Source organism: Sturnira hondurensis, unplaced genomic scaffold (genome assembly GCF_014824575.4).
Source record: "Sturnira hondurensis isolate 20B ecotype Veracruz unplaced genomic scaffold, ASM1482457v3 Scaffold0008196, whole genome shotgun sequence".
NCBI lineage: Eukaryota > Metazoa > Chordata > Mammalia > Chiroptera > Phyllostomidae > Sturnira > Sturnira hondurensis.
Genome location: NW_028080827.1, coordinates 22504220 through 22520696, shown reverse-complemented (window position 1 = coordinate 22520696; position 16477 = coordinate 22504220). Strand labels below are relative to the sequence as shown.

Here is a 16477-nt window from a genome sequence, read left to right as displayed (position 1 = left end):
CTTGGAATTCAGATAATTTCTAATTTTCTGGCTATTAAAAACACGGAACTGGAGAGCATTATCCTAAGCGAAATAAGTCATGCGACGAAGGACAAATATCATATGATCTCACCTACTAGTGGAACCTAATCAACAAAACAAACAACCAAGCAAAATATAACGAGAGACATTGAAATAAAGAACGAACTAACAGTAACCAGAGGGGAGGGGGGAGAGAGATAATGGGGGAAAACAGAGGAAGGGTTGTCAAGGAACGTGTATAAGGGACACGTGGACAAAACCAAACAGGGATATGATTGAGGGTGAGAGGTAGGGGTGAGTGGGGGGAGGGGGCGGAATGGAGGTGGGAAAATGGAGACCACTGTACTTGAACAATAATAAAATTTAATAAAATAAAAACAGTCTATAATAAATATCCTTGTTCATAAAACTTTAGTTTGCATTTTGGGATTTTTTTTCCCTTTGATATAGACCCCTAGAAGTCCTTCCTGGCTTCCTGATAAGCCCACAGCTTGGGAAGAATCAACAGGCTTACTCCTCACATGCACACAGCATGTTAGAACGGTACAGACCTAGTCGTCAGAAGACTCACTATCCGACTAACTAGCTGGGTGTCCTATACAAGTCTCTACCTCAGAGTCTGTGAGTGTAAAATCAGGGAGCTGAGTTAGATTATACTTATCATCCCACTCATGTTCAATATTCCTTTTTTTTTGCCTTTTTTTGCTAATTAATTTATTTATTTCAATTGTTGTTCAAGTGCAGTTTTCTGTCAATATTCCTTAAACATGTGTTTAATGAACCTAGCTCCTATCCAGTGATGTAATTTTTCTTATACCTTTAGGGCTGTATAGACACAAAGAAATATCACTGTTAATGGATCTTAGGATATTACTATAGTTCTATCTTTCTACCACAGAGAACACTCTACATTTAACAGGAATATGGATGCTGTTGTGACTCTCCTCTCTGTAACTCATATAATTGATTGTTGTCTCTGTATTTTTAAATTAGTTTTGGCTTCTAAGAATTAAGAAGTATATAATAGTTATGTGAACCCACTCACTGAGCCTTCTAATATTAACACAAGAGAAGATATCATTCACTTGTTAGGTATGAAAATACCACATTTAAAAATTTTGCCCTGGCTGGTGTAGCTCAGTGGATTGAGCATGGGCCTGCAAACCACACAATCGCAGTTCGATTCCCAGTCAGGGCACATGCCTGGGTTTCAGGCCAGTTCCTGGCAGGGTACGCATGAGAGGCAACCATACATTGATGTTTCTCTCCCTCTCTCCTTCCCTTCCCCTCTAAAGATAAATAAATAAAATCTTTAAAATTTTTTATATGTGTTTCCTGAAGTTACATCTGGCTAAATCTTCATATAAAGACTGTTTTATAAGTGTTTCTCTGAGAGTGACCTTGTGCTAGGAACTGGATTACAAAGACATTGTTTTTGATGTTGGGGAATTTAAACAACCCTTCTGAATCTTAGTGTCTGCCAGAGGCTGAGTGTCTCTCAGTCGAGATCAGGGAAGGAGGGCTATGAGAAATTCTGAGTTTGGAGAGGCTGGAACTGGTACAACATCATGCTCCTCCGAGAGGAACTATGTCAAGGAAATGGGATTCCAGAAGCTTTTCAGATAAAGTTTCAAGGCTTAGGATCTGCCAGAGAGAGAACATTTCAAGATCTGGATTTAAAGTGAGAAAACAGAACACTTTAATATTTTTCAGATTAGAAATAAGTCAGATACAGAATAAACAGGAATGATAACTAATTAGGAAAGGCAAGTCTTAGCAAATGGCAATGCAACAAGTAACGAAGTTTGTATGGAAAACAGCAGCTCAATCCAAGTTATTCACTTGGTAGGAGTCCGTGATGTGACGGAAGTAAAATTTGCAGAGAATGGAGCAAATGGCCAGGTAAGCTGAGGAAGCCGTAGCCTTTGAAAACTCTGTCCACAAATTGCTTAAATTCCTGCCAGGAAAAGTTTTGAAGAAGAAACAGTGGATATGGGGCCAGCCACCTAGAAGAATATGTCACAGTTTGAGGCACAGGCGTAGAAACGTTGAGTGTATTTGAGTCTCAGTATGAGTGGGAACAGCTCCACAGGACCACACCTGAGGTTCTGATGATTCTGTTTGTGGATGAGCCACACCCCCTGAGAACCTGGCACCCATGTCAGTCATTCTCCCTCAGCCCTTCGCCTGATGGGTCTGCCCCCCACCCCAGTTCCATCCCCACTACATATCTCTGCAAGCTTTGGAGACCCGCCTCCTTCTGGCATCCACTACTGGCATCTCATAACGCTTCCATTGCCTCCTCGTTTAGCTGAACCTCCCCCAGGCCATTTCACCTGCTTTTCATCTCAGTCCAGCTATCTTTTCCTCACCAAATGCTACAGTGGGACCCCCACCAAATATTTACATGAAGGCCTTGGGACCCTCTAACCACCGTGGCAGCCGAGATTTGGGCATTCACCCTCTATGGAAGGGAAACTGGATTTGAAGACATCATGAAGTGAGACACAGCAACGTCCAGCAATTTCATTTCCAAAGCAATATCTGAAGCCGGTGCAGCAGATGACAGTGCCTTGAGTGAGATGCTGCTCACAGCCACTTCTGTTATCTAACAGTCTCAGGCCATCAATGATGTGCGTTGCCGTGTTCTCATCTCCCCTTTTAAAAGCTGTCTTCGTGGCATTGAAGCCAAGTCTTACAGTTTGGTGACAGCATGAGCTCTTCTAAAAAAAGACATCCATCCCAGGAGAGGTCCCCTAGGTTCTCTAGCCAGGAGAGCAGCAGGATGCACTGGGACCTGCTTCATAATGAAGAGCAACATGACCATGACTTCCAAGAAAGGAACCAAGAGCATGACAGATACCACAGTAGAAAATGGGACCTGCACTACTGAGAAAGGAGTCTGGTTGGAAGCAACTGTTTTTTAATGCACTTGTATCACCTCACCTTCATCAGGACTAAAGGGTGGAGGCCGTTCCTCCCCCTTACCTTCCTCCAAACTCATGCCCTGGCTTTAGACACCCAAGGAATACCTTCTGCCCCACAGGATTGAATATTTCTTGCATCCCTCCCAGTCTCAGACATCCTATTTGCCAATGGAAAGGACCTGTCAGACAGAATGTAAGGAAAAGAAAGGGAAGATTAGCTTAAAACTTAAAATGCATATTTTCTTTAATAGGCAAGACTAATATATAATGGCCAGGAACATTTTGGCACAATTGGGTGATAAAGCTATCTATAAAGCAGCAATTATTATAAAAGTAATCAGGGAAGAAGTGTTCATCATAGAAAGGGCTTTTGAAATGGAAGGCATAGCTTTTTTTCCCAGCCCTATGTTACAGGCCACTTGAAATGATGACACAAAAAGGATACATCACCTATGTAATATTCTTCCCCAAAATGTTTACCTTGAACCTAATCATAGAGAAATAGAAAAATCTAGATTGTAGGAATATTCACAACTATCTTAGTCTTTTCAGAAATGCCAATATTATGAAAGGCCAAATTTATTTTTTGACCAAATTTATTCATTTAAATAGTCATTACTAAGGTATTCACATTTATAAAAATTTATGTTGTATGCTTAGCATAATTTTCTAAATCATTATTGTATATTCCAACAAAAATTGTTTTAAAAGACACCCTGGCTGGTGTGGTTCAGTGGACTGAGAGCCAGTCTGCAAACCAAAGGGTTGCCAATTTGATTCCCAGCCAGGGCACATGCCTGGGTTGCAGGCCAGGTCCCCAGTAGGGGACACGTGAGAGGCAACCACACATTGATGTTTCTCTTCCTCTCTTTCTTCCTCCCTTCCCTTCTCTCTAGAAATAAATAAAATACAGACAACTGTAATTGAACAGCAATAAAATAATTTTTTGAAAAAGAATAGGAGACAACTGTACTTGAACAACATTAAAGAAATGAATAAAATTAAATTTAAAATAAGTAAATAAAGAGTACTATAATAGAATAAATACATAAAATAAGAAATTGTTTTAAAAGAGAGATTGATAACCTAGGAGACACAGTAACTAAACAGCAAGCTTTGTTCCGGTAAAGTCCAATCACTGTTAATATAGGAGAATTGTTTGCATGACATCAGTGTAACCTGGCAGCCAAGGAGCGTGGACTAGAATGTGCATATGTGAGCAGGAAGAACTTCGCTGTACTATAGACGCCATTGAGTGAGCACGTGTACTGTGTGGCCATCACACTCAAAATGACTGAGTGAGTAAAGCAATGAAGCTGCATCAAATTTTGTGTTAAGTTTGAATATTCCTCCATGGAAATTATCCTGTTGATTCAGAAGGCCACAGCAATGAGCAACTAATGAGTGGCAGCTTCATCATGACAACCTGCATCACGTCTCATGCAGAGTTCTTTGGAGAAACATAAATCACCCAGATGACTCAGACCCTCTACAACCCAGATTTGGCAACCTGCAACTTCTGGCTTTTCCCAAAACTAAAATCATATTTGAAAGGGAAGAGATTTCAGTCTGTTGATGAGGTTCAGGAAAATACCACAGTGTAGCTGGTGGCAATTGGGAGACCTGTGTGAGGTTCCAAGGTGCCTACTTTGAAGGGGACTGAGGCATTATTATCCTGTGTACAGTGTTTCTTGTATCTTCTTCAATAAATGTCTCTACTTTTCATGTTACATGGCTGAATACCTTCTGGACAGACGTCATATAATATGTAGACTTCAAATCCTGATTTGAATAAGTCCATTATAAAATATTTGTGAATCATAAAAATTAGAACATTGACTAGGTCTTTGATGATATTTAGAAATTATTGATTAATTTAGATGTGATAATGCTACCGTGTGTTTTAGAAAAAGAGTCTTAACTATTTAAAGATACACATCGAAATAATTTCAGATATCGTTTGAGATTAAAACAATCCATGTAGGGTAGAAATGACAGCTAGGGGTATAAATGAAATAAATTGATAACAAAGTGAGGTTATTGATTATTGATAATTGGTGAGACTGGTTGCAGAGTACATGGCAGTTCATTATATTCCCTCTACTTTTGTGCATGTTTGAAAATTTCCATAGTGAAAAATTTCTTTTATTAGCATGATTTAGAGAAGTCTGTCCATAAGCAAAAGGAAGATGGACCCATAAGCACTGTACTTCTATTGCTCAAGCAGCTTCCTTTATCTTCAGTTAACTCTCTGAAATGTATGCCTGTATAGGACAGTTGTTTAAGTAAACCAAAACTTCAGGGCCAAGTGTCCAGATAAGATGTTCATGAACACCAACTATCCCAAGGCTTCTTTCAGGTCAGACTGGGAAAGTAGAACCTGCTTTAACCTCTCTCGAGGGCTGGAGAGCGTGAAGCACAGGCTATACTGCAGGGAGTGCAGGAGCTGACGCCCGGATTGGCGTGCCTTACAGGACAGAGCCTTCCATTCCTTTCCGCCGAGTGTCAGGTGCAGACCTAAAATCTGTCTCTGAAATGCCTCCCACACTTGTTGAACAGCTGCTCAATCTCCAGTTAGCACCCGAGTAAAACATCATAATGTGGGTTGTGTTTTAAGGCCTTGCTGCCTCAACTCTGTCATGCTGGCATCAGCACCATGTGCCTAATGGTGTGGCAAATTGAGAAGAAAATGTTTCTATGACTGTGCTGCTGATTTTAAAAATAACATATCTAATGAGCCAGCTGTGAGTAGACAAAAAAGAGATTAATAATCGTTTCCGCAGTTTATTTTGTCCAGAACAGTTCTCTATCTTTTCAGAGCTGTAAGACAGAAATCAAAGAGATGGCCCATTTGATAGGTTCTATCTTAAATAAGCCACCTAGGAGATCGCTGTTTTTTATCAAAAGGTAGGAAAAATAATTTACCCCAGGTCAAATGGGAAGAGCTAAAATAAATTATTATTTTGAAAAAAAATGGCATATATCTGATAAGACAGTATTGTCAGTTCACGGAAATACAGTGATTTGTCTCCCTGGAACTTGAAAGTAAGGGAAATACATAAGGGAAATAAAGATTGACTTGAGCACTAAACCATGTAATGAATATATAGTGACCAGAGCGAAGAATGTAAATTTGCTTAGAGACCAAGGAGCTGTCAGGTCAGTAAGACTGAGCTGTGAGAGAATGAATATGCTGTGGTACCTAAAGAATGTGTTCATCAGAGATAGGTGGGAGGGGGTGATGTTGGCCCATCACAGAAATACAGGAAAACGGGTGTCATTGAGGCAAGTGTTGGCTGTGCATGTGTAAGTGTTATTCAGAGAACAGGGATCCTTAACCAATAGCTCCGGGTCACTCAAGTCTCATAGCAAGACCACCCCTCCTTGAGCCAGATACATCCTCAGGCTATGGAAACTCACGCAGAGGTGGCAAACTGGAGTGCCGAACATCTAACCTGGCTCACAGATTGATACTTCTGGCTCGTATAGGTTTTCATTTTAATATTCAAATTAACTGGAAACATTTTCTTAAGTGTTTTATGTTAGGTTCTCCATTTATTAATTCTCTTTAAAAAGCCCACATTCTCACATGGCAACAATCAGCGAGAACTATAAAGAGCTCCCCAGCTGGCGGCACCCACCGGGCGCTTTCACTCCGCTCTCCGACTTGCCTGGTCCCTGGAGGCATCTGCATTGGCCGCCCCCAGATTAACGCCTTCAGCCGATCAGTTGGTCTCACTTGCTGTGTTCCGAGTCCATGCTCGTAGACTCTTCTGGTGCCAGCTAGACTTGTGTTGTTGGGCTTCCACGGAGAAAAAGTGAGCGGGTCATGCCAGTGTGAGGACACCTACCTGTGTGACAGTTTTGTGTTTCATAGTACAAAAAGAAAAAAACCTGGTATTTTGACTTTACACATCAGTCTCCAGGAAGTCATCCCTGGAGACATGGAGCCACTCTTAGAGAGACCACAAAACCAAGGGGCCATCTTCCAGGCCGAGGATCAAAAGGCCATTGTTGCCAAACTCACCGTGGCGAGCTCCCTGGTGCAGTGACTTGGGACGGAACTACCCAATGTCACCATATGGAACCCTCTACAGAACACTTTCCAGTTTTTTTTATCTTCACCCAAGTGTCCTTTATGCTTATTGACGTGCCAAGTGACATGCTTATTGATTTTTAGAGAGTGCAGAGGGAGGGAGAGCTAGAGGGAGAGAAACATTGATTCTGGAGAAACATGGCTGAGTTGCCATCTCCTACGCCCTGATCACAGACAAGATCTGCAACCTGGGCGTGCACCCTGTTTGGGAACCAAACCCTCCACCTCTTGGTTTACAGAATGACACTCCAACCAACCGATGCACACCAACCAGGGCTCCAATTCTTATTTTATATTTGGAAAGTACTTCATGTTCTAATTTTATAAATCACATTTTTTACATTATACTTTTGTGTGTAGTTTGGTGTATGCATGTGTGTGTGTGTGTGGTGTATGTATATAAAAATCCAAAGATAGAAAATTAGGTTAATGATAGAACATACAAAATAAAAGTTTGGGTTCAAAAATGAAAATTTTGGTTCTAAAATTTTGCCTTTTAAGTACGTCTTCCTGGAGAGTGCCAAGCGTATGGTTTTAGTTTCCTTATTCTTTCCATTTAGTATCACATCCCAGGGCTCTATATTAATTGTGAAAGAATTATTGCTTTGTCTATTTTGTTAATGTCATTGCCTCCACAGTCACCCACTAGCCTCCTATATTTTATAATTTAGAAATTGTCCACCTACATATTGCACCTCAATTGTGTCATCTGCCAAAAAGCAAGATGTTTGGGAAAGAAAATTTTAAAAACACTTCCCACACTTTCACACACTGCAGAGGCTTTACGTCACAGGCATTTGAGAATCCCTCTGTGTCTGGGAGAACTTTAGAACCATTCACACAGGAAACAACTTAGAAAATAATGAACTCTCAAAGATTTTCTTTATCATAGATGTTGTAATGCTGACTCACATAGAAACTCTGAAATATTTAAGATCCTCCAACTCTTTATCCATTTCAGCCATAAACATAGGCATCTCACTCATTCATTCGTTCACTCACTCATTAATGGTTTTGCTATGAACAGTAAATGACAACAAACTCACAACTATCAATGAATAAAACTTAAAAACAAAAGCAAAAACAAGCTTAGCAAACAACTAGAACAGGAACTAGAATCACAGAACTAGAATCACAGAAATGAAGATCACGTGGAGGGTTATCAACAGAACGGGCAAGAAGGGAGGATGGGGGAAAAGGTACAGTGATTAAGAAGCATAAATGGTAGGTACAAAATAGATAAGGGGGGTTAAGACTAGTATGGGAAATGGAGAAGCCCGGGAACTTATATGTATGACCCATGGATACGAACTAAGGAGGGGGAGATGGTGGTGGAATGGGGAGTGCAAGGTGGAGGGGAATAAAGGGGAGAAAAAATGGGACAACCGTAATAGCATAACCAACAAAATATACTTAAAGATGGTTCTGATCAAAGGTACACCTAAAGCCAACAGAAATCACTTTTTCTAAACGTAGTATTACTGATCATGCTAATAATTGTGACAATAAAACAGACAAGAAAAATTTTGCCTTTGCCACCACATATCTGATTTCAATTGTTTTGTTTTCTGCACCACAGGATAGAACTGTTAAGCAGCTTACAAGATTTTCCAGAAAGTGCCACATAGATCTACATTTATGGTTTGCATTTTTCTCCTGTAAAGAGGAACTCCTGAGGGGATATTTCTCAACATTGCTTCCAAGTAATTTTAAAAACACACTAAACTCTCAGAAACTAATTTTCTGTCTCTGTCCCCACCCATATCATTTCTACATCAGCATCATTTATAACTGAGACATCTTAAGTGAAGTGAATATATGGCACATTGATTAATAAATAAATAGGCCTCTTAATATGATGTTTTTGAAACCACATATGCAGCATTTATGGTTTAACAAATTAACAAATTAACACATTAACAAATCAGGCACTCATAAACAGATCTTAACTGAGCACCTTCTCAGAGCTTTCATTTCTATGAAATGGAACACCTCAAAGGTTGACTTTTCCATAACTAAAATACATCTTCAGTGACAGCAGTGTTTGGGTCAAATTTCAGTTTATTTTAGATCTTGCTTTCCAAGAGAATGATAGAAGGACAGAAAAGTGACCACATTTTGGAAGGACTAAATATTGATGTTTTAACTATAGAATTTATTGTCCAGCTTCAGCAGCTTAGGTAAGGCACCTGGCATTGGCCTAGTAAAGATGTTGTTTCTTGCCTTGAATGGGCGCACTTGGAAAATTCAAAGATAGGAACATTGAGATATAATTTTCACATAAACATTATTGTAAGTAGGATCTTTTCTTTTTCCCTAAAATAGATGTGCTTGACTAAAAACTTGTTATTTCTCCTATAAACTCTGTCAGCAACAAGCCAAGGAATTTAAACCTGACAAATAGTGTTTTGGAAGCTATCTGAGATTATGTGTTGTTAAAACTGTTAACTTTTAAATAACAACTGTACTATTTTATAGTGACAGAATAATGACTCTATCATTCCCATGTGGGAATACTGCAATTTATTTTAAAACTTCCTTAGCAATCTATAGGTAAGTTTAGAGATCTGACAGCCAATGAGAGCATTTGATGGCCTCACTAGGCTGGGTTTATATGGTATTTTGTAATAGAAGGGTGGTATTTATATGGTATTTTGTAACATCAAGCTGGATGCCAAGTAGCATGCAATCAGTGAGTAACCACAGAACAACCTGCCGGGAAGTAGAATACATATTTACTTGTGCTGCTCAAAGCCACTACCAAGCTGCTCCAAACTTGAAGGACAGAAGGCAGCTGAGTCCCCTGCCTGATATTTACTCTACAAAGCAAGGGCTGCAGTGAAACTACCCCACACCAGAATCTCAGACTCCAAAACCAGGCACTTAGAATCTTTGTGGCTTTTGCCAGTTTCCATAACATGACTCTAAGTTTTTTCCATAAAATCATTTATTCCATAATATACATTTCACCTATAAAAATAGAATGGAAATACCAATCCACAAGGCTACAGGGCCATTGTAAGGGTCCCATGAGATGACACACTGAGCAGTGTGCCTGGTGGATAGTAAGTGATCAATAAATGAGAGGATTTTGTGTTACTCTCCCCACACACCGTCCGTGGAGCCAAAAAACAGAGCTGCTCCTGCTCTGCTTTGTTTTACTTCATAAATGTGGTCACCGCAGTTGAACTACAGTAGCTTTTGGTTTCTTTCTAGAGGAAGAAAGTTATATGTTAGCAACATAATGTGTGTGAGTCCCCTCTTATCGATGTTGGTGAGATGCCAAGAAAGAAAGATGGTTTTCCCGAGGACTGACTGAGGGGCAGCATATGTATCCATGTGTGTGGCAGTGTGTGCCTGCTGCCCAGTACGATTTAGAATGTCCCTTGGCCACATACGAAGCACAAGTGGCAATCATCTTCCTCAGTATGAATGGGATTGGACTTTTTCCTCTGATGGGCGTTTTCCAATCCAAGTCAGCACTTCAATATCTTAAATTGTCACCTTCTCATTGAGGTGTCCTCCGACCACCATGCTGAAGTTACAACTCATCTCCCGTCATCGAGTCTCCTTCCTTAATGATTTTCTTCCTTTGCTCCCTTAATCTATTGGAAAATAATGTTTTAAAATTTATTACATTTATTGTTCATTGTCTGTTTTTTCCAGCTGCAATGTAATCTTTTGGGGAATAGATATCTTTGCTTTGTGCTGGGAGATTTTGGTAAACAATAAATAGATGTATTTGTATTTATTTGTATATGCAGAGAGACTCTGGAAAACTTCTTGACAAAATAATAACAGTTGTTACTGAGCCAAGGAAAGTGGAAGAGGTGATCTCTATGAATTAGGGACAGAGATGGAAGGGAGATTTCAGTTTTTTCTTTTTTATATAAAATATATGAATGATTTTATACACACCAGACATCATTGCTTCTAAACTAACTTGCCACCTCTGACCTCCTCCTTTTTACTTTCCCCAAAGAGACCCCTCTTCTTTTTCTTTTACCTACACAGTGCTAATTTCTCTGTCAAGCCTCAAAATAGCAAATTTTCTTCTTGCTACATATACGTATGTATCTGTACACATCTCGTTTGTGTAAGTGGATGCTGTAAAAAATGTTAAATGCAACTTCAATTTCAAAGCAGAGATGTTTTACTAAATACAGAATGTAAACAAAAGTTTCACTGAAGAGTAAAGGCTCACTGAACAAAAGGGGCGATGAGACGTGGTCTCCAAAGAGAAAGGCCAGCCAGGGAGGGCAGGGGTGACTTTGGAGGCACCAGCCTTCATTCCAGGTGTCACGTGATGGGAGGTCCATCACGTGGCAGAAGTGGCCCCTGGACTGGGCACGGGTGCTCTGGGATTCTCCCTGCTGAGCATTGCCTTGAGGCCAGGATATCTGCTTCTGGGCTGTCCCTCCAACATTCTGATCAAGGAACTCACTGGTGCTAAGGTATCTGAGGCGAAGGCCCCAGAGAGACTGAGAGAACACCAGCAGATCTGCAACATGGTGTGAAGAAAACAGAAGGAACAGTGAGTTAGGATGTGTTAAACATTATGAATGCATTTGCACAGTCACCAGCAGAAGCAACATGATCGGAAGTCAAGACGAAGCCAAGAGCCTTGCCTTCCATTCTCCAGGGTGTTAGAATGTAAGTCAAATTTGAAAACATAGATATTTTATCCTTCCCTTCCGGCTTCTTTTTCACCTGCCTCCCACATTTGCCAGCCAGTTTTAGGCAAGTGAATTATTATTCTAGCCACATTCCTCTAGAAAAGAAAGAATAAACTCAATCTATTTTTATTTCTCTCCTCTTGCAAAGTAGGTAATACAGTGATAATATCGGTCTTTTAACTCAATGGATTTTGCTCGTAAAGATTTAATGAATACTCATTAATACACTTTGATAAGCAATGTGGAAATCTGAAGCACCACAAAGTGATAAAGGCCATAAATTAAAAATTCCTAAACCCTTACTATGCAGAAAACCAATTTCTTGTTACTCCACTAAGAGCAGACCATCTCTAGACCCAGAGCCTCTATGTACTCCTATGAAAGGAATTATTTTAAGTATATGGATTTATTCCTAATTTCCCACAAAATCACTTCTCTTTATGAAAAAAACATAAGGAAACAGTCCAGCAACAAAATTTGTCAGAATCACGTATTACAATGACCTATAAATGTCTCGTATTAAAACAAAGTCTAAGAAGAACTTATAAATTGACTCGTTAGATTGTGTATTGTATTTCATTAGAAATTGAAAGCAACATTTTTTAAATTGTTGCTGGGTATTTTTCAGTGTTGGCCATTGCCTCTATCCTGAGACATAATAATGACACCATCTCTTGCGACCCCATCCAGAACAAGACTGTCACATGATACCAGAGCAGCAAGTACTTGCACGTCGTTCAGTTCTTTGCTTCTCCCCTACTTACCCAGCACCGTGACTGTAGTTAATTTCCCTTTGTAGAAATCACACAATTAAAAAGAAGCAAACCCCATTAACTCCTCCAGGTTATATAAGCACCCAACCTGCAGGGAGTGACCCAGATCCTCTGAGTAGCGCCTGGAGGTAGAGGGCTTCAAAGCCCCAATACAATAGCAACTTTGCTCTTAGAAGCAAAAAAGACACAATTCCACTTCTGATAGTTAGAGACTGCCACACAGTCTATGAAACTGTGCTTTCCTAGAGCACCAAACAGAAGTCACGCTTCAGCAGTCAAGTGATGCAGGAAGGGCCCATACAGACCCCAAACTCCAGCAGTTGCCATGGCAGCAGCAACAGGACTAGGAAAGGTTTCCAGAAGAGGTCTGTCTCAAGAGCTTATAATATAATCACATGCTGTCTGTGTTTAACACATGCCCATTGAAGACAGACACAGGCTGTTTTCTGACTCCCTCTGTCACTCTGCATTAAGATTATTTGGTGAGCCCTAGCCCAGTAGTTCAGTTGGTTAGAGCGTCCTCCCCATACACCCCAGTTGCAGATTCAATCCCCAGTTAGGGCAAATACCAGAATCAACCCATGAACGCATAAAGAAGTAAAACAGCAGGTCAATGTCCCTCTCTCTCTCTCTTAAATCAATTGATTTGTACAGAATTATTTGATGAAATTCTGGAAGGGCAAGTGTGATGTGTTCTCTAATCCAGGTCTTCACATTAGTCTGCAACCGAGAAGGCTCAGGCCTTCTTTCCCAGCCTCGGCAGAAAATGCAGCTCGAGAAGTTGCTGAGGTGGGCTTAGCCTGGTTGGCTGAAATTTCCAGTTACACTGAAACAGTTACCAGTCTCTAACTGCTGAGTGATTGATCTGATAATGAAACTGATTTAGTCACTATAGTATTAATTGAAAATATTAAGGGTTACGACATGGAACAGGGGAATGTTCTTTGAATCTGAATTCATTTCAGAAAAAGCAACAAGAGGGTATTTCTTTTTCTTTTTTTCTTCACTTCTCTTTAAGTAATTTGCAAAGGAAAACCAGGCTCTGATCGTAGATATCAACTCTTTCCTGGGAAAAGATGGGGGTTCATTCTCTAGATAAATTTTACTCTTCCTCTACCCTAGAGGGACCAAGTTACTTTTTTATTGTAGCAAAATATACATAAATTAAAAATTACTATTTTAACCATTTTAAGTGTACAATTCAACTGCATTAGGTACATTCACAATGTTGTGTAACCATCCCCGCTATCCATTTCTAGAACTTTTTCATCAACTGAAACAGAAACTGTGTAACCATTAAACCATAATAAGTCCCTGTTACTCTACCCAATGCCCGCCCCCCCCAACCCCTGGAAACCACGTTTCTACTCTGTCCCACTCAATAGGCCTGTTCTTGGTACCTCATGTAAGTAACATCATAAAATATATGGCCTTCTTTGCCTGGCTTCTTTTACTTAGTATAATGTTCTCAAGGTTCATCCATGTCTTTGCATGCATCAGAATTTCCTTCCTTTTTAAGGCTGAATAATATATAATTATTATAATTATAACAGTAGACAATATAAACACATTGCATGTATTTTTCCTCATCCATTCCTCTGTTAATGGACATTTGGGTTGTTCCTTCCTTTTGGCTATTGTGAACAGTGCTACAATGAACATTGACACCAAGGATCTATTTAAGTCCTTACTTTCGATTCTCCGGGGTATAGACCCAGAAGTGGAAACACTGGATCATATTCATAAACACACTCTATGTTTAAGTTTTCGAAGAACCACCACAGTGTTCCCTGCAGCAGCTGCACCATTTTATGTACCCATAAAGTTCCCCTTTCAGTACTTTTGAAAAGATACAACCTCTGTGTCACTTTCCCAGATTTCAAGGTGCTGCGGGAAGATTGCCAGTAGAGCCAACCCTGTGAGTCAGTGTTAACACATTTTCCTGATGTCACACTAAAATGCTGATAACTGAAAATCAGTAAAGATGTATTGAATGCCTACCGTGAGTTAGAGATGCCCAGAGATAAAAAGAGTTTATAACTTAGGAAGATAGAGATGTAAGTGTGAAAAGGGAGTGTGATGAATCCGGTAATAGAAAGATGGGCAAGACAGTAATGTGGCAGAAAAAGCTTTGCAGAAAGGATGATTCAATAATGGATAATGAATTAGTTTGGAATAATAAATTAGTTTGCAAGGGAGAAGAAAGGAGAAAGACCTTCAAAGAAGTTCCAAGAGAAGAATAAGGCAAAGTTTATTTGCTTCTATAAAGCCAGCAGGAGAGCAAGAGCAAGAGTTAACAAGACGCAGTCTTACCTAATGTACGATAGCAGTCATGGGAGTGTCATCTCATCACCTTTGCCCTATTCTGCTGCTCACAGGTGTCACTCACACTCAAAGGGAGAGGGTCATACAGGGGATGAATACCAGGAAACAGGCCACTTTAGGGGCTGTCCACCACCTGGATATAGACGTACTGTAGTGCCATATCCCAGAAATATCCATGAGGAGATTTCTCACCAATGTCAAAGCAGAGTATTGACCTCTCATGTCACCTTTTGCAGTAAAGTGACATGGTTTTCCCATAGGTATTGTCTATAACTGTTAAAAATGAAAGACTCATTAGCTCCTAAATTGTGTATTTTATGAACATTCTACACGGTTATGGAACCATCCCCAACAGTGCAAAGGCCAGATAAGTACAAAGGACAGGGTCTCTCTCTCCTTTCCCATTCACAAACCCCCAGTACTGCTCCTCTGACGTGATCTTTGGAAACAGTTTGTGGGTGGTGTGAGTTATCAAGACCTCTCTTACCTTTGAAAAGATACAACCTCTGTGTCACTTGGAGGAAAACAAAAGCACCATGTGTCAAAGAGAAAATAGGAGTTGTCCTGGGCAAGAGCAGCTATTTAGCTTTCTGAGTATCCAAGGCTTCCTGTGGGCAAGAGATTGATTAAGGAGGCGAGAGGGGTGAGAGGGCAGCAGCAGAGGCAGAGCCTTCCCACCCTGCGGGCTGTGGCTTCTGAATAAGAAGTTCAGTTGTAGGTTAAGGAGAGGTTAGAACCAACAGGTTAATTATAAAATAAGAGGATTGAAAATCAAGAGGAGTGAAATAAAGAAATTTACATAGAAAAAACCCCAAGAAATGATTTGGAATAAAGAAAAAATAGTAACATGAAAAGAAGGTAAAATATTAAAGTAAATAAAGATCAAAAGTTAAAAGAAACAACACTGAAAATTAAATTCAAAGTTGAAACAAAGAATTATAAAAGTTATGATTATTTTTAAGTAATATTGGTGAGAGACGAAGCGACAGGTTACAAGAAACTCAGATGGTCTTTATGTATTAAAACATTATTGCTCAGTCTCCCTGTTACCCAAAAAATAATGATAATAATAAAAATCACAAGATACTGTTTCTCTCATATTGCATTAGAAAAGATTTAAATGTTTCATAACATGAGGAAAACAGTTTCATACACTGTTAGTAGGAATATAAATTCCTGTTGACTGCTTAGATGGCAGTTTGACAATACCTATAATAATTTATAAGGCTACTAGAATTAGCAATTCCTAATTGCTAACACATTATTATTGGCAATTAATAATGTACAGTATCTTATATTTGCTTCATTTGCATGTATAAATATACTATTTACCTTTACAAACAAGATAAATAAGTACAGAGATTCATAGATATGTCACCATTGGTTGGGGTAGAGAAATGATAGAACAACCTACATGTTTACCAGTTATGAACTGGTAACATGAATGATTATATTTCCATTCAGTATGGCTTATTTCCACAATATTGTTTTCTACCACCTGAAATGGGCTTCCTTTCACTCTCCTCCTACAGGAAGCCTCCTCAGGTTATTCCATAGCTTAATGATGATTTCTTTAGTAGGTGCTAAGGCATTACCCACCATATCAATTTTCACTCACTTTAGCTTCAATAGAGTTAAAGTTCCAATCAGTAGCTTTCT

At 39.6% G+C, this 16477-nt stretch overlaps 1 pseudogene; it reads left to right on the top strand.

The window, feature by feature from the left end:
- The first annotated feature begins 1830 nt into the window (after positions 1-1830).
- On the top strand, positions 1831-2914 carry LOC118992499 (cleavage and polyadenylation specificity factor subunit 7-like; annotated as a pseudogene).
- The last annotated feature ends 13563 nt before the right edge of the window (positions 2915-16477 follow it).